The sequence below is a fragment of the Parus major genome, chromosome 2 (genome assembly GCF_001522545.3).
Source record: "Parus major isolate Abel chromosome 2, Parus_major1.1, whole genome shotgun sequence".
Classification (NCBI taxonomy): Eukaryota; Metazoa; Chordata; class Aves; order Passeriformes; family Paridae; genus Parus; species Parus major.
The window spans coordinates 30,513,919-30,529,741 of NC_031769.1; the positions used below are offsets into that span (position 1 = coordinate 30,513,919).

The 15,823-nt window shown below is 39.4% G+C and overlaps 1 protein-coding gene and 1 long non-coding RNA gene across 2 annotated transcripts in view; one reads left to right on the plus strand and one right to left on the minus strand.

The window, feature by feature from the left end:
* Positions 1-9,381: 9,381 nt before the first annotated feature.
* LOC117243868 lies at positions 9,382-14,280 on the minus strand. Its single transcript, XR_004495802.1, has 3 exons — positions 14,189-14,280; positions 14,037-14,107; positions 9,382-12,748 (listed from the first exon to the last, which is right to left on the minus strand). It is a non-coding gene; the product is annotated as an uncharacterized LOC117243868 (long non-coding RNA).
* Positions 14,213-15,823, plus strand: part of ABCB5 (ATP binding cassette subfamily B member 5) — a 50,127-nt gene continuing 48,516 nt past the window's right edge. Inside the window, exon 1 of the mRNA XM_015619403.3 lies at positions 14,213-14,328. The gene's annotated coding sequence lies outside the window, so the exon portion shown is untranslated. The remainder of the gene's footprint in view (positions 14,329-15,823) is intronic.

Here is a 15,823-nt window from a genome sequence, read left to right on the forward strand (position 1 = left end):
AAAACAACCTAGTTTTGCAACAGTTAAATAAAGCAATTGTGCCATCCAGTGGCTAGCTAGGTTAACTCAGGTTTTCTTCCACATGATTGTTTGGTGTTTCTTTTTTCTTACTCAAAATAATATGTAATTCTTGCAATATGCAATGTGTTCCATGGCTGCACCCTGTTTATATATGTAATAAAATTTTAATTCTATTCAAACTTCTTTTTTCTACACTATTTAAACTGAAGGCCCAAAAGAGGAATAAGATGTTCCATATATCCTCCTTGATCAGTTAGAGGTAAGTTATAGGTTATTACACACCCTATTATCAAATATCAAGGACCATTGGTAACAATGAGCAAATAATAGCATTTATCTACTGTGACCATGGAGCACAGAAGAACCTTTAGTGAACTGATCCAAATGTAACTTTTTGTAAAAATAACTTTGACTGTGTTTATAAATTGGTTCATGAAACATCAAACTGTGACTGTTTGAAAGAAAAAGTCAGAGGGGGCAGACAATATGATAAAATAATCCTATGGTATGATTACATTGTTAAATGTCACACTCATCTCTTGAGGATAACTTCTAAGGCAGTTCTCTGGAGCCTAATGTGAGATCTGGTCCTTGATGCTTGAGTCTGTACTCAAGATTAGGAAATGTGGCCACAAGACACAACCTGAAAATATGTCATTTCCAAACCAAAATTCACTGTGATCACTTCCAAGGCAGAAGAACCTCCCTGATTGTAACATTTTGTTGGTGATCCACAGGCCTGTTTTGGGGAAAGTTTCATTGGGCAAATTAACTTCTGGCATCCATGTGAAGCCTGCAGTTTGGACAAACACAACAGTGCATGCATGGGTGTGGAGGACCAGGCATATGCATGCAGGTGTATTTTGTCTCAAGTATTCTGACTTGTGACAGGAAAGTTGTGATCAAAAGAGAGGGTCCCGCAGAGGTGGGGCAGCACTTTGCTGAGACAACTTCTTCTTCCAGTTTGAGACTAACTCTACCCTCCCCAGGCTCCCTCCTGGAGGGCTCAGAAGGGCTGACTGCACAGATGCAAATAGTGTGGCTGAGTCTGTGTGATGAAATGGGATGAAAAATCAGTTTTACATAAGAGGCTTGCACCAGAAAAACTATATAAAGAAGTGTGTCGGTCCCACTCTCTCTTTTTCCTCCTTTTCTTAGTCTCACTACTCCAGATCCAGACTATCCACATATCAGGGCCATCTCAGGATCTAAGGACTGATGATCTTGCTTCTCTTTCTCTTTTCCACCTTTATTTCTCTCCTCTCTTGCTTTGTCTCGTTAAATTGCAGCTATCATATTCTAGCCTGTACTTCGCACTCAAGTCTGTTGCAGAAGTCAGGAGCTTGTTAAAGAGTGTTGTAAAAGTTAAGGGCTTGATAGAAAACAATTTTGAGACTAGAGAGTGGGCCAGTTGCCAGAGATAAGACAATTATACAGTAAAGCCAAAGAGAGTTCCCTGACAATTGGCATGGTGTCTTTGTTCAGCCTAATGGGAATTTATAAACATTGTTCTCCCTACCAAGTTGGTTGTGTCAGTGGGAAAGAAAAAAAATAAGCAGCAGCTCAGTGGAGGCAAAATGCAAGCAAAGAATCTCAAATGTGTGGTGCTACACAGTGCTACATTGTGGAAGAGAAATAGATTCTTATGGACTATTCAGGTTTCTTTTCTTACTCAAGTGGTTTGCCATTGCCTTAGTACCTTAACCTTGTGCACAGGAGTTGCACATCCTGGAAACTGCCTCCAGGAGAAAAAGTGCACCATTAAAATAGAGTGGGAGCCTCATGTGGGTACGACTCATGAATGGACATATCATAGTGACAGCTTGCTATTTGTATGAGAGCCCTGTGTTCTCCCAGCTGTGGCAACATACTCTTAGCAGATAGACTGGCCTTTCATTTTCACTTGGGTTTACTTGCAGGTTTTTGGCTCTTGGGCTCTTCATGTAGTCCAGCTGTGTAGTCCTTCCAGGAGCAGCACAAAAACATGTGATCCCATTCAGAGCTCTCTCTGTCAAGTACAGCTTCCAAACCATCTCCCATTCTGGCACGTCCTCCCCACTGTCCTTCACATTGCTAGCAGAGGAGTGACTCACTGCATCTCAAATTTATCTGTCAAGTATTAAGCCATTCCCAACACACTTTATTTGAATGCAAGCAGCAATTCCCCTATGCCAGGAGTTCCAAAGAAATCTCCCTGCAATGCTTCCCTGCCCCTCAGGGACACAAATTACCACACATCAGTGCCATATGCACTTCATCATGATGAGATATGAGAGAATAGTTAACAATGTGACAATCCCTTTGCTCCAGGGACACAGGAAGGTTCTCCCACAAGGAAAAGGTTGGGTCTGAGCCTTGACCTGAAGTTTAGAAGGTGTCTACAGATTTAGGGTGTCTTTTGAGAGGGCCAGTCCAAGAGGAACTTAAAACAACTGGCAAGAATCCAGCATTTTTTAGGCTTCTTAAAAATGAGGCAGCAAAATCACTGGTCATTTTTGATAATGTTGCTGGAGATGCTTTGTTCCTTATGAATACAAGTTCACATTTACAAAACAGTGTTTATTCACATTGTGCCTCCACACCTGGAAATGAAATTCATACTATTGCTTTTATTTTAGATATCACTATCTCTTCATAATGAGAGAATTATCATTATTATTATTATTGTTGTTGTTATTGTTATTATTGCTATTATTACTATTATTTAACCTATATTAAATATATAGAGACTAGAATACATAATATATACATATAAACTATAATAAATATAATACATAGTGGACTTCTGCTATGTTGTATAGTATACATTCCATTGTATTACATCATATAATTTTTAGTATATACAGATCTACTATCAGAGTATAACAGCAGATGTTCTCTGCTGGTTGTTTGTTGGTTTTGTCTTTTCTAAATTGTTACAAAAAGCTAACGTTCAAAAAATGAAACAAACAAAAAAAAAAACCACAAAGCCAAAAATGCCAGGAGGAATGAAGAACCAAGACCTCCTCAAGCCAAATTTTTCTCAGCTTCTCAGCTGAAAAACTCTAAAAAGACTAAATGACAATTTTGAATGTTTGTGCTGGAGAAAAACAAAATCTTCCTCAAGCACAAGATGCAGCCTTCCAAGTCAGATAAAAATTCACAGCTCTGCAGCCCTTTGAAGAAGGGAAGTGTTGATAGTTGTCAGTATTTCACTCCCACTGAGTGTGTGTCTGCTGGGCAGACCTCTTCCACCCTTCCTGTATGAATCCCAGTCATCAAATCCAGCTGAAGTTTGGACCAGGTGCAGATACAGAATTGTGGATGAAATCAGCATTTCTGTGATAAGCCATGGTTCAGATCAAAGGAGAAAAAAAAGTTGGAGCTGTCTTGAAGAAACATTAATGAATTTCTAGTGAATACTTTTTATTGGACAGGGGACTTAAGGTAGTGTATAAACAACAATCCTCATGTTTAGCACCAAGAGAAAAAACATTAGTGTTTTAGCATGGCAAATAGCCTAGCCATGTCTTTAATAATCAACCAAATGAAAGGAAGATATGGTAGGGATATTTTTTGATTTTCACCTTCTTGCTAGAAGTGTTGGCACAGTCAAATCTCGGTAGGGAGAAGATAAGGCTGTGATTATTAGCCCTCTGACTCCTCACCCTGCCCTGCTAAAGCAAAGTTAGAGCTAGGTTGGACCTGCGAACAAAGACGCATTCACTGGGCTGAGCTTTAATTCCACCAGAGTATGTGTAGCTTGAGGGATCTCACTGCATTCAGATTCAGATTCAGATTCAGATTCCTGTGTCCTTGCTTTTCATGGTCCTGTAGTTAAGTCACTCCATTCCTTTCTCATTCATTTTTGACTCCTTAAGCTTGGCTGCCTATGTCACTAGTTCTTGGGGTGCTCTTGGCCCTACAGGCATGAACTCCTGTCACAGTTAAAGCTAATCTCTGATCGTTCTGATATGCCTGGGCCACCTTCCATAGTCATTGCACAAAAACAATGATGAGGCAGGGTCATCTTTTTGAGGATTTTACATTTGTCCCACCTATGGCTTATCTATTACAGGATATAACAGCCATGCCTGACCTCTTCTGAGCACACTTTATTGGCAGTGTGCAATGGTCATTTCCACTTATCACAAAGAGCAATTGCCATATTATCAAGTTCATAAGGGAACTTTGTCAAAGGCAATCAGAGATGATTCCCTGTCTCCTTTCAGCTATGAATTCTTCTGCAGCAGTAGTATTTGTGAGCTACTCTGACACAAATAATTCTCAATAATTGATTTCTCTCACAGCAGTCATCACCCAGGGGAAGATGCCAAATCTCTTTTTGTTCTGTCTCATTAGTCACAAGTAATGAGCATGTCTGCAAATTGCAGCTCTGATTCCTAAAAATTCAGGCAGGGAGGCAGCATCAGAAATGAGCTACCAGAACTCAGCAACTAGTTTACTTTTGGACACACTGTTTCATACTCATCTCCACATCTACATCTATTTGGTAACCTCTGCTCACTCATCTTTTCTCACCATCTACAGCTAAGGTAAACAGGCTTTTTCCCCACTGATAGTGTCATCCCACTTATCATTTTCATCCTGTGTTTTCCAGTTGGCTTTTCTAAGATTCATTTTCACTTTTAGAGAAATTAAGGTTTTACTGTAAAACATTTCAGTAATAAGTTGGCTTAAAGATCAGGACCCAAGCAGAAATTACTACCTGCTTTCAGTACTGATACAGTGTCTTGGAGGTGCAACAGTTCTCCAAATTCTTTCTAGTATTCCTGTTCTTCTATAAATATTTCTGTTGTTGTGATTAATACACTACACTACACTGCACTATACTATACTATACTATATGATAATATAATATAATATAATTAATATACTATAATAATATACTGTGAAGAGAAGCAGACTACCTTCAGGATAGTCCTAGCTTGTAAGAAGTTCCCTGCCTTTAATCTTTCATGAAGCTGGTTCCAGAGCTTCACATTCACTTGGTGCCCTCTTGCACATCTGCACATTGCTAAAATTTTTGGAAAGGAAGCAGAACTATTACATAGACAAGCTAAGGACTGTTAAAACATTAACTGTGTTCAAATGTACAAATTTTGCCCACCATGTCTGGTGCTGGCCTTCTTATGGCAAGGGAAGGAGATTTATAAGTGGTTTTCCCAAAATCATTCTTCTGATCCTTGCAACCTCTTGTGTGTAAGTGTTGGTTCAAGGTCTGGTTTTTATACATACTTAATCACGATGGGTCGTAAATGCACATTGTGTGCCTTTATAGTATCATAATATTAGAGCCACTAATAGGATAAATTACTATAAATGGTTAATAAAGACATAAAATCTTTTTGAAAGAGATAATCCTCAGTCAATGTTGATAGCACTGCTGTAACTTTCACAGCTTCTAAGAAAGTTTCTCCTGTTGAAATCTCCCAGTCTCCATTCCTGTCCAGTTTTGGCTGATTTGATGAAAAGCTATTGACTTTGCTGGGTCTGACTTTTCTTTTGGTTTTAGGGAGTTTGACACTGTTTTCCTGATTCTGGCCAAGACAGGCTAAATTGTTTGCCATAACCAGGAGCAGCATGACCAGGCCAGAGAGGTTATTCTGTAACACCTCATGTCACTGTGGGGAGTGAGGGAAGGGGTCCATTGCAGGTCAGGTAGCATTGTGCAGTGCTGTATTGTGGGGGGTCGCATGTGGTGAGCATTCACGTGTGAGTCATTCACCTCTTGTGCTCTCTGGTATCAATATTGTCACTCTTTTCTTTTCTTTCATTGCTGTTTCCAGTAAACTGTTCATATCTCAACCAGTAATAACCTTTAATGCTCCCAATTCTCCCCTCTATCTCACTGCAAGGGAGGGAGAGGGGAGACAGGGTGAGTGAGTGGCCCATGGGTTGGTGTGCTTTGGTGGGAACACTAAATTGGGGAATACCACTCCTAAATCACAACAGCCTTATTTGGATTGGGTAAGGTGATATGGTGGACAATGATTGAAATACAAATATGGTGAGGCTTGCCAGATTGATGATACCAAACTCACACAAATCCACCAAGACAGTGCTGGGAGCTTGGTAGAAGCAACCACTGGATGGCTGGAGATGCACCCCAAGCCTCACACCACCACCTGGAACACCACCCTGGCCTTGGAAAAGCAAGTCCTCTGGCAACATGGCATGTCCAAAAGAGCTGAGTCAGACACCAGGACTCATTGTAAAAACAGCCTCATAGACACCTGGGCCAGAGAGCACCTGGGCCAGGTTTAGAGTGGGTATATCATATCACCTACCATGCACCAGCCCTGGGAAAATTGAATGGTGCAATGGACTGTTAAAAATGACATTAAAAGCAATGAGGACTGCACCTTCAAACACTGGGATCTACATTTAGTGAGGGCCACTGGGTCTCCACCAATTGAACTGGCCCTGCCCAATGAAAGCCTCCACATACCACAGAATGGAATGATGTCCCTGTAGTGCATACAAGGAATGTGTTAAGGGATTAGTCCTGCCTCAGAGACAAACACATCTGTGGGATTGTTTTTGTTCAAGGACCTGGGTGCTTCTGGCAGGTAATGCAGAAGGAAAGGGAAATATGATGTTTACCTCAAAGGGATTTGATTTTTTGGGTAAAAAAAAAATTGTAATGTTGAATTGTATAATGCTGGTTGCTGAATGACACTGGCACAGTATGCCATAACCACCAAGGACAGAAAGTATGGACTGCTCCAGATACACCAGCCGTGAAGTCCTTATGCAGCTTGCTACCTGCAAACCACCTGACAGCACACCTGCACTCCTGCAGTTGAAGACAGAATGGATAGAGTCCACAGATAGGACTAAATGAACTCAACAGTCATCTTGGAGGGACAGCCATTGGCTGTGGAAATTATATCCGTGCTGAAAGATAGATAGATAGATAGATAGATAGATAGATAGATAGATAGATAGATAGATAGATAGATAGATAGATGGGAGGTGTAGGATCTGGGCAAGATGTAAATGGTCTAGAATAGGGGATGGTAATGTGAGTGAGCAGAATGTGAAGTGGCTGGGCAGGAGCACTAAATTGGGGAATACCCTTCCTAAACCAGAAGGCCATTCCATACAGCATTAGTGAGAAGAGATTATGGAAATACCTCTGTTCTGTTTGGGCATAACTCACCACAAGGTCTCCACACTCAAATGAGTAACGTGAGGGCAGGGCTGCTGTGGTCATCCAGGAAGAGTCCAGCTGTGGGCCAGATGTGTGCCAGCACATGCAGCTGTGCCAGCCAGCAGGGAGGAGAGACCCTGCACCCTACAAAATGTGTCATTCCACAAACAGAATACTAAGGCTGTGTCAAGGCAGTGGCAGAGCAATTTGAAAACTAGGCCTTTTTGTGTAGGTATGCTTAAAGACACCAGAGTGCTTTATTTTGGATTAGCACAAAACACTGAGTGTCATACAATTATGCAATGTGAAGACAAAGGGCAAAAAGATGAAGTTTTTCTGATGATCTCTACAGAATAGAAAGGGGAACAGGGCACAAAGGAGAAAGTTAATGCAAATTTTAGCACACCTGTGTTAGCACATCACACTGTACAAATTCCTAAGTTTTTACCAAGAATCAAGTGAATTTAAAAAATGTTTTGAATAAAAGTATGCATATAGTTTTGGATAAATGTTTTGAAAAAGATAAAGTATTGAATGAAAGACAGACATGACCATCACACAGGTATGCGGTTCTCTCTCATACAATTCCCTTAAAAATCGTTGGGAGCTCATCTGCCCAGATAGATATTTCACCCTGATACTGTAAATTCTAACTGGTCTCAGTAAATTCTCTGACCATCATAACATCAGTGCAGAGCATGATGACATGAGGGCAGAGTAGCATTATTGGCTCAGTTTGTCTATGGTCTCTTGGACCTGCTGTCATTTCACTAGCAAAGAATGCATGTGCAGAAACAGGCCAAACAAAAGTTTGCTCCCCGTAAATTTTGACTGTGTAAGTTCCAGGGAGTTTTTAATTCAAAATTCCTTTTTGTTAGATAGAATAGGTATAGAACCCTTGTCAGATTTTTCTGAAACAAAATCAAAGACTTGGGAATTTGTGGTGATGTAATTGGTTATTCATTTACTTTTTCATTATCTTTTAACATGTGGTGTTAAATTCTTTCTAAAAACTAGAGCAAAGGTTTTTACTGAGTGTTTGTTGGCAGGATCTGGGAACCAGCAGCATCAGACTGAATGCTGTTCCTCACAGTTTTCTTTTGCTGGGAACAATGGAATTGTGTTACTGAATTTTCATTCCTTCTATTAAAGAGACACAAAGATGTTCTGACCAACAAACAGATTTTCATGGTAGATGCAGGGTAGGGAAAGGAAGTGACTAATTTTAGGGAGAGAAAATAAGGAAATTAGAGTGAGAAGCCATGGAGTTGTGAGAGGCAAAGCCCAGGAACAGGCACTTGTCTAAGAGCAGTTGTGGGGCTGTGGCTTTGCTGGCAGTGAGTAGATATGTGCCTGCCTCAGGATGGATTAAATGCTGAGAGCAAGCAGATGTGCAGCTTATTCTCATGTAATTTCTAACTCTTATTCCAGATATTTCCACAGCTGAAGGTAGGTTTCTTTGTAGCAGGACTGGAAGACCTGCTCTGCAAGATGCTCTCCTTTTCTGCTGTCACTGAACTTCTGAGCCCTAAAGGAAAATCCAGGCATTTATACCAGACAGTACAGTCTGCTGTTCCTGTACAAAATGCACTTGAAGGCAACAGAGACAGTGTTTAAAATGTGTCTGCTCCCAAGTACAAGGTGACATTTTAAGATGTTCACCACCCAGAAGCCATTAGTCAATGGGCACTTGGGAAAAAATCCCAAAATACAGCAATCTGTTTTCATTAAGAGTTCTTCTTACTTACTAGGTGCCTTATTCAACAATGAATTGGCTCCCAGCCTTGCTCTCCAGAATGAGTGAACAGGTTTTTGATAAGCTTTTATAGACTGAATGCCAGCGATGGGACTCCTTATTTACATTTGAACATCTTTGATCAGAAGTAGGTGTAAGATTTGCTAAAGATCTACAGACTGGTTTGGTCAGAAGGAAGCTGTATTTTTCCATGCAATAGAAGGATTGTTTTCAATTTGGAAACCCACTCTCCATTGTGGGAGCTGCCCTATCCACCCCTGTAAATAAGGGAGTGTGTGAACTCCACCTCACTGCTCCTGTCCAGTACCAGTACCTCCAGCTGTGCCCTGCCAGTACAGGAGGGCACAGTCCTACAGACCATCCTTTGCTTCCAACACCTGCATTGGCATTTAAGTTCAATCAGCAGGGAAGAGTCCAGAGCAGCAATCAGGCTGCCAGACCTCAGTGATCCGCAGCTAGAGTCCAAACCTCAGAGAGACAGAATAAGGCTTGGTCCTCTGGCTGTTCAGTTGCACAATTTGCTTTCTAACCAGTTTCATCAAAGAGAACAAGTCCTATCATCAGTTTGGAGGAGCTTAAAGGCTTTGGGAAAATTCCAAGCTTCAAATACTGGCCACAGATATTTATTCAAGACAGAAGTATAAGTCATCAGGATAAGTGATAAATTTAATTTGATTTTGTAATCCCATTCATATTTTCAGTTCAGTTTCTCTTTATTGCAATGGGGTTATCTGTACAGTACTAGAAATTCTGATTGGAAATGTGTTTGTTTTCTATACTTCCCCCAATATTTGGACAATTTTCCCCTCTTAGAGCTGCCACTTGTTTTTCCATTTTACTTATCCAGCAAAAGCTAGGGTATTTCTGCTATTTCTGTACTCTTTTTATGTTAATTACTTTATCAGTTTTTACAGGCCAGAATACAATCAATGCAAAAACTAGTTACTTCTGCATTTTACTTAATATTTCATCCGCCTATCTGGAGTCCTTAACTCAACATGGAAGGATAAGGCTTCTATTATGGCAAACCTTCTTTCTCCCCTTATACTTCTGGGGATCCCCTGTGGGCATTTGAGTTGATATTAGACAAATTGACAAATGATAGCTTCTTTATTTGCATACTTTCATAGTATAATGCCTAATTAAAAGCTGGCTGTACTTTTTTCTTTCTCATTTACTGCTGATCAGATCAGATAGCATGGAATAAATATTATCTCAAGCTAAGCAAGGTATGAAAGCCATCAGGTATTGGTTTTGGTGGTTTGAGGTTCTTTTGTCATTTTAATGGACTTTCAAAAGTGTAACAAAAAAAAAAATCTATGAAGTGTGTATTTGGAACTGCTCAACTTACACAAAGGTGAAGCGAAGCATCCCAAGAATTTTTTGTCTGCAACGTGAAATGCAAAACCTGACCAAACTACTCATCTGAAAAGGCAGCCCCAAGGGAGCTGCACACACTGACCACCAGCTCTGCAGGTGGACCACCGAGCCTTGAGGCTCTGCAGCTCTTCTCTCTGCATGCCAGCAGAGCTCCACTCCTCTTTCCTTCAGCTGTAATGCCCATCTGTTCCTGGTACAAGCTTTAGAGAGGATTTCTGGATTATGTGGTTTGCCTTTTTAAAGGCAAAAAATCATTTACAGAAGTGTCAGTCCAAATATGACAAAGTAATTGTGAAATTTTCGTGTATGCTCATTACCTAATAGAATTAACAAACTGCTGCCCTATTAATTTATCACATTAATTAATAAATTAATTGATTAATGCCTCAACTTCTGTCATCTGGACCACTCTGCAGGTGCAAGTAGGTTCTCTCCTGTATTGTAGAAGACATTGGTATTTGGCTGAAATGTACTATTCAATGGACTCTAGAATACTGGATCATTTAATTTATGAGGGGAGACCTTCTTTTTCTTAAGAATATTCTATATTTTTCTGTTCCACTTCAATTAACGCTATCATAAGGAAAAATATCTCTGAAATAATATTACCAAAATTTACCCTGAGCTGTGCTGAATGCTGGAAAGCACTTGTAAATGGACAATATCAGGTTGAGAAGAGAGGCTACACTTCTCCAAAATAATCCTCCCTCAGAAAGTTAACTCTGCTCAGTGATTTAGAAATACTTAAATTTTTCCAACATTTTTTTGGCTTTTTAACTTGCAGTCCCAGCTGGGTCCTTCAGATTTGAGATAAACAGATACAAAAAAGAAGCTTTGCTAAAAACAGAGCCAACTTGAGCAAGCCTACAAAAATACTGGATACTAAGTTTGGGGTAAACCCAAACACTTTCTTTAGTGTCATCCATTTCAATTATCTAACATTATGCATCAGGAGGAAATCACCATTTCTGTAAAGGCAACAGCAGTAAATAGCTTACTTTCAGGAAAAACACTATCTGCTTTAACATTCCTTGGCCATTGGTTTTGATTTGTTTGGGGCTGGGTTTTTCCCATTCCTTGAATATGAATATTTTAATTAGATTCCTGAAAATATCCAGTGTGTCTTCAAGTACTCTTGCAGAGATCTTTGGCCATCTTCCCATCACATGACTTACACCATGGAGTCTGTTTTCCATATTTTTTATCTTCTTTCAGGTATTAAACATATAATAAATACAAAGTTAGAGAGCCTTATGATTTTTGCAGTGCCAGTGAGGTCTCATGGGATTAACCTGCTGAGTAGAGCATGAAATACTAAGAAACAAATGTTCCACAAGACAGGAACTGCACACAGTAAATGAAGCAAATCATGGCTTAATGCTTTATATGAATGTTTGTTTCTGCTTTGTTTCCCTGAGGGTAAATTAATATTTTATTATTTTTGATTGATTCATTGTAACAGATAAATACACTAATGCTGATTACTGATTACAACTTATGGACAAAAATTAAGTAAACAACATATGTGGGAAAGAAAAAGCCATACAGTCCTGCTCTTCTTGAAGTCAACTACAGGAGTTTGAAGCTTACCTAAAAATCTGCGCCATTCTGTTTAATTTACATATTAAAGCACCTCCATTAAAGCAGCAAGCTGGATCAGGAGGTGACTGAATTTCTAAGTAGCACTTATGTTCAGATCTGTCAGAGTGCACCTCATAACTTCTGCTACAAGTTACAGCTAAAGTCACAGTTATCTGTAAGAATTAAGTTATCTGTAAGAATTTTGCTTTGGAGCATAAGGTCCACCTGGAAAAGGATCTGGAAGCACAAGAAAGTTTCTGACCATCAGTGAAACATTCACCCAGCCTTCATGTGATGAAAAGTCAGCTTTGTGTTATCAGTTTGCAAACCTGCCCTGTTTGCAGGATATCAGTTTTGGGGAGCAGCCTCCTCCACAAAGCAAAACAGTTCCTGGAGGAAATATTCACTTCACATTAGACTTTTTTCCTTTGGACAAAAATTCATACTGACCCCCTGTGCTTGGCCAGTGTTTGCTTCATAATATTTCTGCAAACTTGCTTCAGCTTTATTTGCATTTCTCCGTGTAGTAGGCAAATGCATTAAGGAATGGTAGGCACTTTGGAATTAATACATCTCTCTCACATAACAGACCAATGATCTAATCAATAAAAGTCATTAATTTTAGAAAGATCTCATTGCATTTTCTTCTGCTTTTCCTTTATCAAAGTACTTGTTGTATTTAAGGTTCATGTAACTTCGCAGTAAAATTTGGTTCTAACAAACATTTGTCTGTGAGACCTGTGAAAACTCCTTCAGAGCCTTCAGCTGTCTTCCTCTTCTTTATGCCTTTCATTACACGTTGTATAAGAAGAAATTATTAAAGGACTGGTTCTTGAATGCCTGTGAAGAAAGACCTGAAATACGTGTAATAGAATAATTGAGATAATATATATACATATACACATAATATGAAATGGAATAAAGGATATATCAGTGGCTCATAGATGTCTTTTTGAAAACATCAAAATTCTATCAGGTGAAAATAATAAACTTATCCTTGTTGATATTGATTTCTTCTTAGGAAGTTGCATGAATTTCAGAAATCCTATGTCTAGAAGCCCTGTCATTCTAAAATTGTTTTGAAACTAAAGTAAACCTTACTGCCTTAGAGGTAAGATCTTGCCAGCCCAGATACTGGAAATATCAAGTAAATTAGCCATGGTGATAATTTGATATAGGAATATGAAAAATGTAAATGTCCTTTGGAAAATTCCAGATGAAGTACTACTCTGATAGGAAAAATATTTCAAGTGCTATAAAGCAGATATCTTATTTGACGGAAATATTGTTCAGAGAATATAGGTCAGAAGGACAAGTGAGAACTGATTTTTTCATTTTTTTTCTTTTCTTTTTTTCTTTTTTAAGCATGATTTGTGGACCTCTTCTAGGGTAACAAGAAACAGTTCCTGTTTTCCTGGACATTGTTTTCCCAGGTGCTGGTGGAAGTGATAGAAAAAGCATTTTTATTATGTGTTTGAGACTCTGATTTCTAAAACATAGACATGTCAGAAAATCAGTAAGACTTGATAATAAAGAAGTAAACAATAATTCTTTTCCTCACAGATAGTAAATTATACAACAAAAACTTAAATTCTGTGTCAAGTCTTTTTATCAGAAATTAATTTCCAATCTTCATTATATTTCTGCCCATAAAACACTCACACACTATCGCTAAATCTGGAAATATTCCATATTGTACAGATTTATTTATTTTTTTTTTGTATGAAATGGGTGGCAACATTCTAGTATCACTCATGACCTTCCTGAAAAAGACATGATTTTGGTAAGAAAAAACCCCATCCTTATTCACTGATAGCTTTAGAGTTTTTGTTTTATTTTTGACAAGTTATATAAATTTCCAAAAGTTAAAACTGAACTGTTGATCTTCCCAGCTGCCAAAGCATGTCTCTTTGCCTTGTTGCTGGACAAGACTATGTCTGTGACAGCTAAAACTTTGGGCTCTGATGGGCAAAAATTTAGAAAAGTGTCCCAAAGTTATTGGAAAGAAAACTGAGACAGTAGAAAAACATGCACCTGTGAATTTCTCCTATCCCTTTTGCATCCTTACATGACCCTGTTGTGATGTTACAGACTCCCTTCTGCTCACAAGGCGGTAACTGGACTTTCCCCAGGCTGACTTACCATACAAAAAAATCCAGCACAATGTGGAGATTGTTCTTGGAGCTCTCTGCCTGCTGCCATACACCAACCTGCTACAATAAAAGGTCCACTGAGCTGTGCCCAGCAAAGATTGGTTTCTAAATATTGATCTTTTGCACCAGGGCAACTCTTACCTTCTGCACAGCAAAGTGGCTGAGCAGATTGCCTTCTGCCAGTGATGTCTGCTTGAATTAACTAGTTAACAGGAGAAAGAGGGGTGTCCTACCCATCACGGTGATGTGCACGGTGAGAGACGGCTCTTCTATACCGAAAGGTAAGCTGAAATGAACCTCACTCCCTTTCTGTCACCTTGCATGAACATCAGGGCCAGGTTCCTGGTTCACAACCTCTTATCTCTTTGAAAATATTACACATAAACCACCCTCTGATAAGCAGTGATAGTGCATTTTGTAAAGGAGCTGTACTACAGATAAGGCAGTTAAGAAACTTGACTCACATTTTCCCCTCTGGCTCAAGGGAATTTCCTTCTCCCTGCATAGAAAATCAGACTCTGGGGGAGATAACAACAGTAACCAACTGAAGGTGTGAGGGGTACTACAGCTCTTGAATAATTATAAATCATAAGTGATAAGGAGTAACAGAAACTGTGTTTTTATGTCAACATTTTCAACATCCAACAAATCAGTAGTGCTTCCTGTCTATTTATGGTGTCTATCTTTGGTGAGTGAAGGCATTTTATCTCTCTCTGATTGCGGTTATATTCTGTTATCTGCTTCCCACTGCATAAATCTCTGGTTTATTTCCTAGTCATTTGTTACCAAAAGTTTTAAGAGTAATTTAGTTCTGATAACCATCACATTCAATGGATACCAGATTTAGTAGCAAAGTTCAAACTAAAAATTGGTTGAACTGATCACTGATTTTATCTCTTCTGTAACACTCACAAGGGCCTCATGGTGGGAGAGACATCATGTCCCACCATCTCATTTGTCTCTTAGAAATTATGTTTTTACCACAACGTTACAGATTTTAATGCCTGGTTTTGTACTGGAGCTCAGTGCTAGCAGTCAGCCTGTCTGGGCTAGGTTTACTTTGCTATGATTAACTTAACTGATCATTTAGTCACATAAAGGTTTTTTTGTTTGTTTGTTTGGTGGTGGTTTTTTTTGTTTTGTTTTGTTTTGTTTTTTGGTGGGGTTTGTTTTGTTTTGTTTGGGTTTTTTAAATAAAAAATAAGGGAGATAAAAGGTCTTGTTGTTTCACTAGGTAGCTCAATCCAGTCAATACTGTAATATTGTTGCAAAACACCCTTAGTCTCAGATGACAGTCACTATCAAACTCCAGATATTACTAATTTAGGGGTGTTAAGTAATAACTGCTCCAAGAATAAAATTGTTCCTTCTGTGGCAGGTGGTAATGGGGGAATCCTAAGCATGACCAGAGATGCTTAGGATTGATATATTTCCCTCCCGGAGATGGGAGGGAAACATCTGGATTTTCCTTTGGTGCCCAGGGATTGTTCATTTTGTTCTGCAAGCTCTTACAGAGCCAGGACTGGGAGTTCAGTGCCTTTTCTGGCTGGCAGCAGCAGGGCTCCTGTTGTTGGTGACCTTTGGGAGGCACTTGGCAGGGACAAGCACAGCTCAGCCTGGCCAGGAGTGCCCGGGAGGGCTGCTGAGGCCAGAGGTGAGGAGAGCAGGAGTTATTTAAGGTCGAGAACAGAGGGCAGAAAGAACAGCCCTGGGAATTAGAGCAGGAGGTATCCTGTTTGCCACAGTGCCTTTCTATAGGGTTGTTTATTGCTATGT